Consider the following 12,416-nt stretch of genomic DNA (forward strand, 5'->3'; position numbering starts at 1 on the left):
GAGAACACAAATTATTATTGCTCACATTAGGCTAACACACGGAGGCATTTACTCAAGATATATAACTTAAAATAACAAGTAACCCCATTTCGCGTTTAGCGTTCTGATTGACTCCTTGTTCATGGCGTCATGTGGAGGAACTTTTGCCCATCTTGAAACAGTATATACCAACTACCGTAATTGCGTATGCAGTATTTCACTTGTTCTCTTGAACAATACCTCGCGATACCCAAGGATGTTATATGAGCTCCTTCGTGGCTAAGCGGTTAGCGTACGCGCCTTTGGCGTGGGAGACCCGGGTCTGATTCCCGGCGGGAGCTCATGTGATTCGGATTCCAGGTTAATCAGTAGGTCTACGTCTCATATAGCCTCTCTGCTGAAAGGAACGCTAAATTAAAAATCAACTCAACTCAAACCAACCAAGGATGTTATAAAATGAAGGATCTACCCATATGCATCCTTATCCTATTAACTGAATAAAGCCCCCTTAAAAAAAAAAAAAAAAAAAAAAAGAATTGGCACTTCTGACTGGCAACTCTCGTTTCTGCCATATATGTTGGCTCAAAACATTGTGATCTTCGTATGTAGACATGTAGGGTCTTATGCAGAGTAGTTTTGATGTATGATTAGCGTCATACTAAAGGCCTGACTACTGCAGGAAACATATGTCAGGCACATAGCCAGGATTTCGTGAAAGAGGGGGAAGGGTCCGCGACATGAAATATTGCGGTCATCACACCATTGGCTTGATCACTATTATCCATCAGGTAGACTTAGTTTCTTTATTCTTTGTTCTTAATGCCTTTTTTTCTTAGGACAGCCGAAGCAAATAAACCCATTAACTAGAATGTTTTGCTTGATCAATGCAGGGGTGTATACAGTGGTTCTTTCAGAAATAATGTTCCGGGGGGAACTTATTATTCTGGGGGAGGACTGCTGATACACAGAGAAAAATCGGTTCTCCGGACAGCGGTATATTGTACAAATATACGGTATCCTCTTGCTTACTATAGAAATCAGTACTATAGGAATCAGTATCAAACTACTTTCTGGAACATATATTGGTTCTTTAAGCCAGGATTTCGTAACGAGGGGGGGGGGGGTACATGAAATTCTGAAGGCCCAAGAGATCGATCAATCTAAATTACTTTATTATCAACATGTATTGGTTTGTTAGGACAATAAAATGAAGATATGTTGGTAAGTATTTTAATAACAACCTATGAAGAAATCTCGAATAAAATAATAATAAAAAAAGTATTGAAAGAGATTTTACAATATACATGTCCTTCCTCTGTTTATTCAATTATAACAATTTTCCTTTCATTATGCCCTCAACTATTATAAAAAAGTACATACTCAATAATATCTCATAAACTATTTTATAATATCTGCGTTCCTTTCTCTGTTGAATCAAATATTAATGGAAATTTCTTTCCGCATAATTTTTTGTTTTCATTATTCCGTCAACTACTGTCGGTTCCAAATGACAGGTTAAAGGAGAAATAGAAAATTGTTCTTTAAATAACATGTTTCATATTGCAAGGATGCGATGACGAAAAATTATGAAAAAAAAAAAAAAATGGCCACGCTGTTACACAACGGAACTATGCTTTCGGAAGCTTAAAATCTCCCTGACTAGTAGCAGAAATTCTGAGAATTCCGTAACTTTTCTTGAAATTTCAAATTCCCTGACTCTTCCAGGATATCTGGTTTACCTCGCTACCATGTATTGTAAGTAATACAAATCTCCTCATAAGAAAGAGTAACCAAAAAGCTTCCTGTAGTCTTTTTTTTTTTTTATTTTTAACGATGATCCTTCTTTTTCTCATTTCAATTTGTTTCATCCTTCCTTATTTTTTTTTCATTTCTGGTCTCGAAAGCGGGGGGGGGGGATCCGGAACCCCCGGACTTTCCCTTGGCTACGTGCCTGCATATGTTAGTCGAAGTCTTTAGTATAGCACTAATCACGAGTCAGAACAACTCTGCTTAAGGCCTGTAATGTGTCTGCCAGGGCCAGATTAAGGGGGGGCTTAGAGGAGCTGTAGCCTCAGCCCGGGTCTCCTGGTGGGCATAGGCCTCCACTCTGATCAAAATCTCAACTGGCTATCTAAAAACAATCATAAAAGTACAATCACTATCATAAATTAAAATATGACCAAAAATATGAAACATTCAATTAACTTTCCTACGGTATATTCACAGAAATGTATTAGATGAAGCCAGCAGGGACCACATGTTTTTTCTAACCCCGGGTCTCCAGATAGATTAATTCCGCCCTGGTGTAGATTTATACTTAGAGGGTGGCCCAAAAGTACGTATAAACCCACTGTTTTTTCCAGACCTGTTTTTTGGGGAGACATTGCCCTCCGGAGTTCTGAAAGTGCCCCCCGGAGCAGACCAAAATAATACATTTATAATATTATAATAATAAATAGAATAGTACACTGAGAAAAAATTGTAGGTGGCGTACTTAAAAAGATAGGTTACATGCGTAATTCCTGTAGTTCTTGGACTTAACGTACAGCAGACGTATAACTGAAAAATGCATGTTTTATAATATTTTCTGTATAAGTGTTCTATCTATACGTACATTCCGTATGAAACAATGTAGGCGGTCGTGATCTTACATACAAATGGACGTATATAACATATAGCTGACGAAGGTAACATAAGGTATATGCATGTGATATACGGAAAACTGTTAGATGTCAGACATCCTGCAACGGCATGATGTAACATCTAAGGGTAGTGCTATGTAGCATACAGATAACGTATGCTCCGTACTGATTTCTATAGTAAGCAAGAGGATACCGTATATTTGTACAATATACCGCTGTCCGGAGAACCGATTTTTCTCTGTGTATCAGCAGTCCTCCCCCAGAATAATAAGTGTGCCCCCCGGAACATTATTTCTGAAAGAACCATTGTATGCACCCCTGCACTGATCAAGCAAAACATTCTAGTTAATGGGTTTATTTGCTTCGGCTGTCCTAAGAATAAAAGGCATTAAGAACAAAGAATAAAGAAACTAAGTCTACCTGATGGATAATAGTAAGAAAAGACATAGAATGCAATGAGCTTATCGGTACGTTACTGTATACCTACTTTTCGGCCACTCTTATTATACAATGGTTACATGCTGCATGTACGGGTGTACAAATAGAAGTGAGAAGAAATTACCCGGAATAACATTTCACAGCACTGTTGCCACACTTGGTACAATTGTACCAAAATCAGCCCATTTTGTCATTTATCGACCCGTTGGTACCACGCTGGCATTTTCAGCCCCTTTTGGGGAAAGGTTGGTACAATTCTATCCAATTCAACATCATTTAACAAATACTTGTCACATTTTCAAAAGTGTTACTACTTCAAAAGTGTCAGACTTTTCCTACATCTCACGTAAATCATACTGTGTGATGTCATGAGGAACGAACTTGGAGATGATTGATTTGTTTCTCGTTTTATATATATACTGTACATATATATTCATATATGACCATAATACCGTTTTGGTTTATTGGTCACTTTCAAATAGAGGCGCGTTTAGTTTCCTTACAATACATACCGAAGACGATAACTGTTTTCTCTTTTAATTTGCGAGAAAAGTCATACTTCCTACGTGCGAGAAAAGTATCATCTACTTCCACGGTTGTTCGGGGTCCTCCCAGTGGCGTAGCAATAGGGTAGGCAGGGTAGGCATTGCTTACGGACGCAGGACGTTTCGGTATATTAGGAGTCGTCCCAGGTTTTTAGCAAAAGAGAAGCAAATTATATAAATGAAGCCCCAAGTTTTCGTGGTTTTCATTTCCAAACATGGCAAGAATAAAAATTCCTGCTCACTTCGCTCGCAGTTTATTACATTTGCGTGCAGGGCCGGATTTCCCAATAGGCCCAGTAGGCCCGGGCCTATGGGCGCAAGCTCCCAGGGGGCGCACGGCCGAGAGAAAAAAAATAAAAACATCTAGAAATAAAAATAAATCGCCATAACTTAACATATTTTTGAATTGATTTTTAAAAATCAGGCTAATAAAGCATTCTGATTTTGAAGTTCATTGGAACAAATAATTGTTGGTAAAGTTAAACTATTTTTCAACATTATGCATCAACTTCGTTACAACATTGATCTCAAACACGGGAGAACTGGCTGTAATTTTTTAATAAAGGTTTTTAGGAAAGTAACTTTAACCAGACTAGGGGGCGGAAAAAATATTGGGCCTAGGGGCGCCAAAATGCTAAATCCGGCCCTGTTTGCGTGTCAAATTATTGGCATTACTGTTAACTCGTCGAGGTTATAGCACTGTATGATTAATAAAATTAATCCTCCTGTATTAATACGATACCAGTCCTATATTACATGCACTAAGCTTACTAACTATAAATAAAATTCCCCTGCACAACAGGTTTTCAACAATAACGACAAATTCTATGACCTATAAGATCTGGAGTTAAACGAGTTAGAAAGTGTTATCATGAGGCACAGCACAATTACCACGTACTGCGGCTACACAGAACAAAGCACAAACACCAAAAGTTGGGCAAACCGGGCAATTGCCCGGGACGCTAACGTCAGAGGGCACCCAAACGAGCAGTCCAAAATAAATTTTCGAACGTATTTCCTTACATCACTGTAATAAAATGTAAAGTATAGGCTAGGACTAGGTGAGGGGGCAAAGACTCAGTGGCAGGGTGAAAATTTTGCCTTCGTCCGCTCCTGACATTGACTGAGATGACGTAGTGTTAAACGGACGAGGACGATACTCACCTATTTAGGCTCTAATCTCAACATTATTGGACAGTAATAATTAGCTGATCTTAAATACCGATTGCAATATTACTTACAGTATTTTTGTAGATGTGATAACTTTTTTTTTTTTGCAGTTAGCGAACTTTTTTCCCTGTTTTAGCGGAAAGAAAAATTTCATGTTGGCAACACTGCTCAAAACTAGCCAAATGTGGGATGTGGCGCGTACGCGTAAGTTACAGATGGTCATACACTGGCCTATTAAATGGGTGAGGGGGCACCACTAGGGATTTTGCCAAGGGGCGACAAAGACCATTGTTACGCCACTGGGTCCTCCTATTTGGATATTTAAAAAAAGGTTAAAAAGAGCACGTTCTTCATTTGGACTCTTGGAAGAGAAGGGGGGGGGGGGGTTCTAGAACTTTATCTCTTTTAGTTTCCTCCTATAGAGCCATGTATTAAGCTGGTATAAAATAATGAATTCAGCTCTTTTTGTTTCAATTTGGTACTATTTTTCAGCCCACTCCAGAGCTATAATTGTGGCAACACTGTTTCACATGTAAGAAAATCACCAATCATAGGATATGTATGGCTGAGATGTGTGGCTTGACGATTTTGTGATATGGGCAGATCATCTATTTTATAACATCTTTGGCAATACCTCCACGTGACGTCACCGACCGCAAAGTACCCTGGGAAAAATGAGAACAGGAAGGTTGAAATCAAGAGTCCCCTGCAAGGATTACAAGGATTACACACTATACAAGTTACATTAGGTCTTCGATGAGGTATAATCTTATTTATTATCTCTGAAGTATTCTTTTTTGTTTCATTTTTCTGGGCCTTCTTTCATAGTAGACTAGCACCAACAGTAGAAATTGGATCTTTCTGACCTCCAGCAGGAATTGTACCATTCAACCCAATACACATCCCTCTTCTTAATACTGCAATTCTACTAGCCTCAGGGGTTACTGTAACATGAGCCCATCACAGACTAATAGAGGGTAATCACACTCAGGCTACACAAGGCCTACTACTCACAATCCTTCTAGGTTTATATTTTACTGCCCTACAAGCATATGAATATTATGAAGCACCATTCACCATCGCAGATGCTGTATACGGATCAACATTTTTCATAGCAACAGGCTTCCATGGTCTTCACGTTATTATTGGTTCCACATTTCTAGCCACTTGTTTATTCCGCCACCTTTTATCACATTTCTCTCCTACCCACCATTTTGGATTTGAAGCTGCTGCTTGATATTGACATTTTGTAGATGTAGTATGATTATTCCTTTACATTTCTATTTATTGATGAGGAGGTTAAGCCTATTTAATATATATAGTATATTTGACTTCCAATCAAAAGGATCATTAAATGAAATAGGCAATTAACATAGTCTTAACGACCGGCCTACTAACTATCATTATTTGCTTAATTGTTATAACCATTTCAACTCTTCTTTCCAAAAAAGTTATTAATGACCGAGAAAAAAATTCTCCATTTGAATGTGGATTTGATCCTAAATCATCCGCCCGAATTCCCTTTTCCCTACGATTCTTCCTAATTGCTGTAATTTTCCTCATCTTCGACGTAGAAATTGCCCTTCTACTACCAATAACAATTACTATCAACAGCACTAATACACTATCCTGGTCCTTAGTTAGATTAACATTCTTAGTAATCCTCCTAATAGGCCTTTACCATGAATGAAATCAAGGGTCCTTAACATGAGCTGATTAATGAAACGGGATAATAGTTAAGTATAATATTTGGTTTGCATCCAAAAGGTGTTGCTATCAACTTATCTCATAAGTAGGAAGCAAACAATTGCACTCAGTTTCGACCTGAACCTTTGGCCCCTCGGCCCCTGCTTGTTAGTTGAAGCCAAAAAGAGGCATTTCACTGTTAATGATATTATTGGGATTTCCTGCCCCAACTAAGGAGATGTGAATTAATCAAGAAGAAGCTGCTAACTTTTATCTTTAGCGGATTAGACCGTTAACATCTCTTAATAAATAACAACAACCCCCTTAGTATAAATATTACATTACCTTTTCGAGGTAAAAAAGAGAGTACTCTCAGGGAGTATTATTTAAGGAATACAATTCTTCTTAGTATCTTCAATACTATGCTTTCAATATAAGCTACCTAAATATACAAATATAAAGAAGCAAAGAAAAATTGTAAAAAATAAAAAAATTAATAAATACATTTTAAATAAATTATCTTGCGATTGTTGAATTAATATTGAACCATCCTTAAAATTACTATATATGCCTTGGGCACCAAGACATTCTCTTCATCCTTGATCAATATTATTATAATATACACCCCCTACATATAAAGGGAATTTAATAATATAATTTGTTGATAAGTAAGGTAAAAATCATATGCTTCCTATTATTGTAGAGCTAAAATAAAACTTCACACACATTAAAGACTGTCCAATAGAATAACTTGATAATAAAATACCAACCCACAAGCCTACTACACTTACAAGTAATGCGCCTGTTTTTAAATATAAAGGTAAAACAACACAATTAACAGTAGGAAAAATCAATCAACTCAATGTCGCACCTCCTAGAATTGCTATCACTACTAATCCTAATATTCCCTTACACATAGTCCAACCTTCATTATCACTAATAGAATGAATATTAGTGCCCCCAAAGCCCTTACCTGTTAAATAAAATCTTAAACGTACTGAATAACATACAGTTAGGCCTGTAGAAAAAAATAATAAGAAAAAGCTGACTACATTAATTAAAGACAAAGAAGAAATCTCCAAAATTAAGTCCTTAGAATAAAACCCAGCTAAAAATGGCATTCCGCATAAAGCCAAGTTAGCTACATTTAAACAAGACAAAGTAAGAGGCATCTGATTTACAAGTGCTCCTATTCTACGAATATCTTGTGTATCTCCTACGCCATGAATGATTGCTCCTGCACATAAAAAAGTAATGCCTTAAATAAAGCATGTGTCAATAGATGAAAAAAAGCCAATACAGGAAATCCTATAGACAAAATTATTATTATAAGACCAAGCTGACTTAGTGTAGATAAAGCAATAATCTTCTTCAAATCATATTCATAATTAGCACCAATACCAGCTATAAATATTGTTAGTCCTGACAATAAAAACAATACATCTCCCGCATAAACACTTAATAAAACGTCTCTAAAACGAATTAGCAAGTAAACTCCAGCAGTCACAAGCGTAGAAAAATGCACTAATGCTGATACTGGTGTAGGAGCGGCTATTGCTGCTGGCAATCACGCAGAAAAAGGAATTTGTGCACTTTTTGTTATTGCTGCCAAAATAATTAAACTAGAGATAATCACTATCTCATTATTATTTAAAACTCTATGCAAATAAAAAACATAATTTCAACTTCCATAATTCAATATTCAAGCAATAGCTAACAAAATTGCTACGTCTCCAACACGATTAGAAAGAGCAGTTAACATCCCAGCATTATAAGACCGTACATTTTCATAATAAATAACTAAACAATATGACACTAGCCCTAATCCATCTCATCCAAGGAGGATTCTAATTAAATTAGGAGAAACAATCAATAAAACTATTGAAAGAACAAATATTAATACAAGCATAATAAATCGATTAAGATATCGTTCAGATCCTATATATTGTCCACTATAATAAATTACCATTCTAAAAATATAAAGCACAAATCTTATAAATATAAATGATATTCAGTCAAATAGAAGAGTTATAATAATTTTATTTCTATTAAAAGAAATAACCTCTCACTCAATAAATACACTATATCTATTAATTAAAAAATTCAAACCTATTAAAAACAAAAAAACACTTATTCTACTTAAAAAGGCAAATCTAGTTATACAAATCGAAAAAGGTCAAACCATGGCCTAAGGGTAATAAACCTTCTTTAGTTCCACAAACTAAAATTTTATTCTAAACTACTCAAGCAACTACAATCATAAAAATCTTGGCCCTGCAAAAAAGATCAATAAATTTAAGGGTAATCAGTGTAATATCAATAATAAATATTCTCGCACACTTCCCGCTCAACAAGAATATAAATTAGAATAAGGCATTCCGTGTTGAGTATATGAATATAAATACAATCTATAAGCAGCTCTAAAAAAAAGATAGTAAAGCTAACCCTAATATACTCAATCAAGATCAGCCAACGATTCTATTTAATAGACTAATTTCTCCTAATAAATTTAATGTAGGTGGTGCAGCCATATTAGCAATTCTCAATAAAAATCATCACAGCCCTAGACTCGGCATAAAAGACAATATTCCTCGATTGATTAACAATCTTCGACTTCCTAAACGTTCATAAGAAATATTTGCAAGACAAAATAATCCTGAAGAACACAGGCCGTGAGCAATTATTAATGTAAGAGCACCTCTAAATCCTCATAGTCCCATCGTTAGTAATCCTATCAACACTAGATCTATATGCGCAACAGAAGAATAAGCAATTAAAGATTTTACATCAACCTGTCGTAAACACACTAATCTAACTGATCAAATCCCCACAACTCTAATGCCAAATCAAATTAAATTTATATTTACAGCTAAATTTTCTATAAAATATAGAATACGCAATAACCCATATCCCCCTAACTTCAATAAAACCCCTGCCAAAATTATTGAACCACTTACAGGTGCTTCAACATGTGCTTTAGGTAATCAAAGGTGAACCAAAAATATAGGTATTTTAATTAAAAAAGCAACAACTAAAGCAAAATACCATATATAATATGTAATTCCTAGATCTATTACACTTCTCATATTAATTATTAATAAACTACCCCTAACATATTCTAAATAAAAAATTCCGATCAAAAGTGGCAGTGAAGCAAATAAAGTATAAAACAACAAATATATGCCTGCCTGCACCCGTTCAGGTTGATAACCTCAACCCAAAATTAAAAATAATGTAGGAATTAATGACCCCTCAAAAAAAAAAAATAAATAAAACATAAATAATCTAGAAGAAGAAAATCTCAAATAAAGTAATACAAGTAATAATAAAACTAAACTAATAAAACTCGTAGTATAAAATGAACTTCTTAGTACGCCTTCTCTAGCTATAATTATAAGAATAACAATTCAAATACTTAATAAAATCAATGAATATCTCAGGCTGTCTCTTCACAAATAATAGCCCACCTCCCAGGGAACTAGTCCTATACTATTTCTTAGTATAAACAAAAAACAAACACTAATAAGACAAAACTGAACAACTCATCATAATTTAAAATTAAAGCCCAAAGGTATTAAAAACAATATAAACATTAAATATTTTAGCATCGTAATACGACTAAAGAATTTAAGTAATCACCTCCATGAGTTCGAACAATAGATACTATAATTGATAAACCTAAACTACCTTCACAAACACTAAAAGTTAAAAATAATAAACAAAAATAGTTTTCAACATACAAACTTCCTAGAGAATAAGACAAAAGTAAAAAACTTATCAACACAATAAATTCGAGTCTTAATAAAACTATCAATAAATGCTTACGTTGAATAACAAACCAAGCTATTCCTAAAATAATTAGAAAACAAGAAAACAAAATAAATAATATTTTCATAAGCTTTTATAGTTTAATTAAAACGTTGGTCTTGTAAACCATTAATGAATAAGATTCTAAAGGCATCAAGAGAAAGTGTAAACTTATCTTTAGTCCCCAAAACTAATATTTTAATAAACTATCTCTTGAAATTAAAATAACCTGAATATTACTTATAATTTTAGTAGTTCTAAGATTTATTCTAATTCAAATATCCCATCCCTTATCAATGGGATTAATACTTATTGTCAACACTATTACCACCTGCTTAACTATTTCAACTATAAGAGAATCTCCTTGATTTTCTTATATTCTCTTTTTAGTTTTTTTAGGGGGCATATTAGTTCTATTTATTTATGTTACAAGACTAGCATCAAATGAAATATTTACTCTAACACCTAATCTTTTCCTTCTAATTTTCCTAGTTCCATTACTCCTAATTCTTATAATGATTACACTGGTATACAAAATTTTGCTTATTATTATTTCTTGATGAACTTTTATGTATTTTGACCTCCTGAACACGAATCTGGCACTTATTTTTATGTAGTGTCAATATTTTCAGTGATATAAGCATGTTTTATTTTTCTCCTATACTGATATATGCATAGCAATTTGCGTGCTTTTATTTCGATACTCGCTAGGTGGTATCGCATTTTTATTAAAGATAATTGTTCGGAGTAGAAAACAGAGAATATATATTCTAAAGATACATAGCAGAATTGTAAATTGATTAGAGTTAGTTATTCAAGTGTGAAGCTGATGTTGGAGAAAACAAAATATAAGGAACATCAATGGGACGTGTGTGGGGATTTCAAAATTATTGGTTTTCTTCTTGGGTTGCAAAGTGGTTATACTAAATATTCCTGTTTTCTATGTCTGTGGGACAGTCGGACAACTAACCAGCATTATGATCAAACCGTGTGGCCTGAAAGAACGGAGCTTATTCCAGGAGCACATAATGTGATAAATGAAGCATTAGTGCCCAGGGGGAAGATTCTCATGCCAACATTACATATTAAGCTGGGATTGGCAAAACAATTTGTGAAAGCTCTGGGTCGCCATTCACCTACCCTACAATGTATCAAACAAATGTTTCCAGCTTTATCAGAGGCAAAAGTTCTGGCTGGCATTTTCACAGGGCCTCAGATTCGTGTCATACTTAATAGTGCTCCACTTAAACAAAAAGTGACTGAGTTGGAAAGAAACGCTTGGGAGGCCTTTCATAAATTGGTGACGGTATTTCTTGTGCATAACCGAAGTGAAGCGTTTGAACACCAAGTTAAGACACTCATTGATCAATATCGAGCATTGGGATGTAGAATGTCTTTAAAATTACATATGCTACATTCATACTTGGATTTTTTTTAAGGAGAATTAAGGAGATGTTAGCGAAGAGCAGGGGAACGTTTCCATAAGGACATTCAGGTAATGGAAAGCAGATACCAAGAAAGGTGGGATTGTGCAATGATGGGTGATTATATTTGGGGGTTAGTCCGTGAGGAAGTGAACGTTTTCCACAAAAGAAAAAGAACCACTAACCTTCAATTTTGATTACGGAATTCCAGTACTTGATTAACACTTTCCTCCAAACTCAAGTACTTTTGTATATAATTTTTATAAGAAATGTAATATTCATATATTTTAATATTTATGTATTGCTATGTTGATTTTTGTTACCCAGAAAGTTGATGTCCAAAATGTGTGTTATGTTTGTAATTCAATGTTCCTATAAGACACAATTGTATAATATATTACTGTTTGAGTAAAATATAATATGCTTATATCATTACAAATTTTGACATTACGGGAAAATAACTGTCATACTCGTGTTCAGCAGGTGCAAATCATTAAGAAACCGACGAAAAACCAACATAAGCACGACCTTGATCAAAATTTGTATACCAGTGTTATCGACCCTCTCCTGCTACCAAACATAATTTCATTACCAGATCCTCATCATTATATGACTAATTATCAAGAAATCCCCGGTATGAAATTTTATATAACATCAATCTTAATGAATACTATTATATTAGCAACATACCTATTTATTACATTAATTGCAGTAGTAAAGATCAC

At 34.6% G+C, this 12,416-nt stretch overlaps 1 pseudogene; it reads right to left on the bottom strand.

Moving 5' to 3' along the window:
* Positions 1-7,053: 7,053 nt before the first annotated feature.
* LOC145667155 (NADH-ubiquinone oxidoreductase chain 5 pseudogene) lies at positions 7,054-9,431 on the bottom strand (annotated as a pseudogene).
* Positions 9,432-12,416: the final 2,985 nt, after the last annotated feature.

This window comes from Thermobia domestica, chromosome 12 (genome assembly GCF_964235325.1).
Source record: "Thermobia domestica chromosome 12, izTheDome1.hap1.1, whole genome shotgun sequence".
NCBI classification, from domain to species: domain Eukaryota; kingdom Metazoa; phylum Arthropoda; class Insecta; order Zygentoma; family Lepismatidae; genus Thermobia; species Thermobia domestica.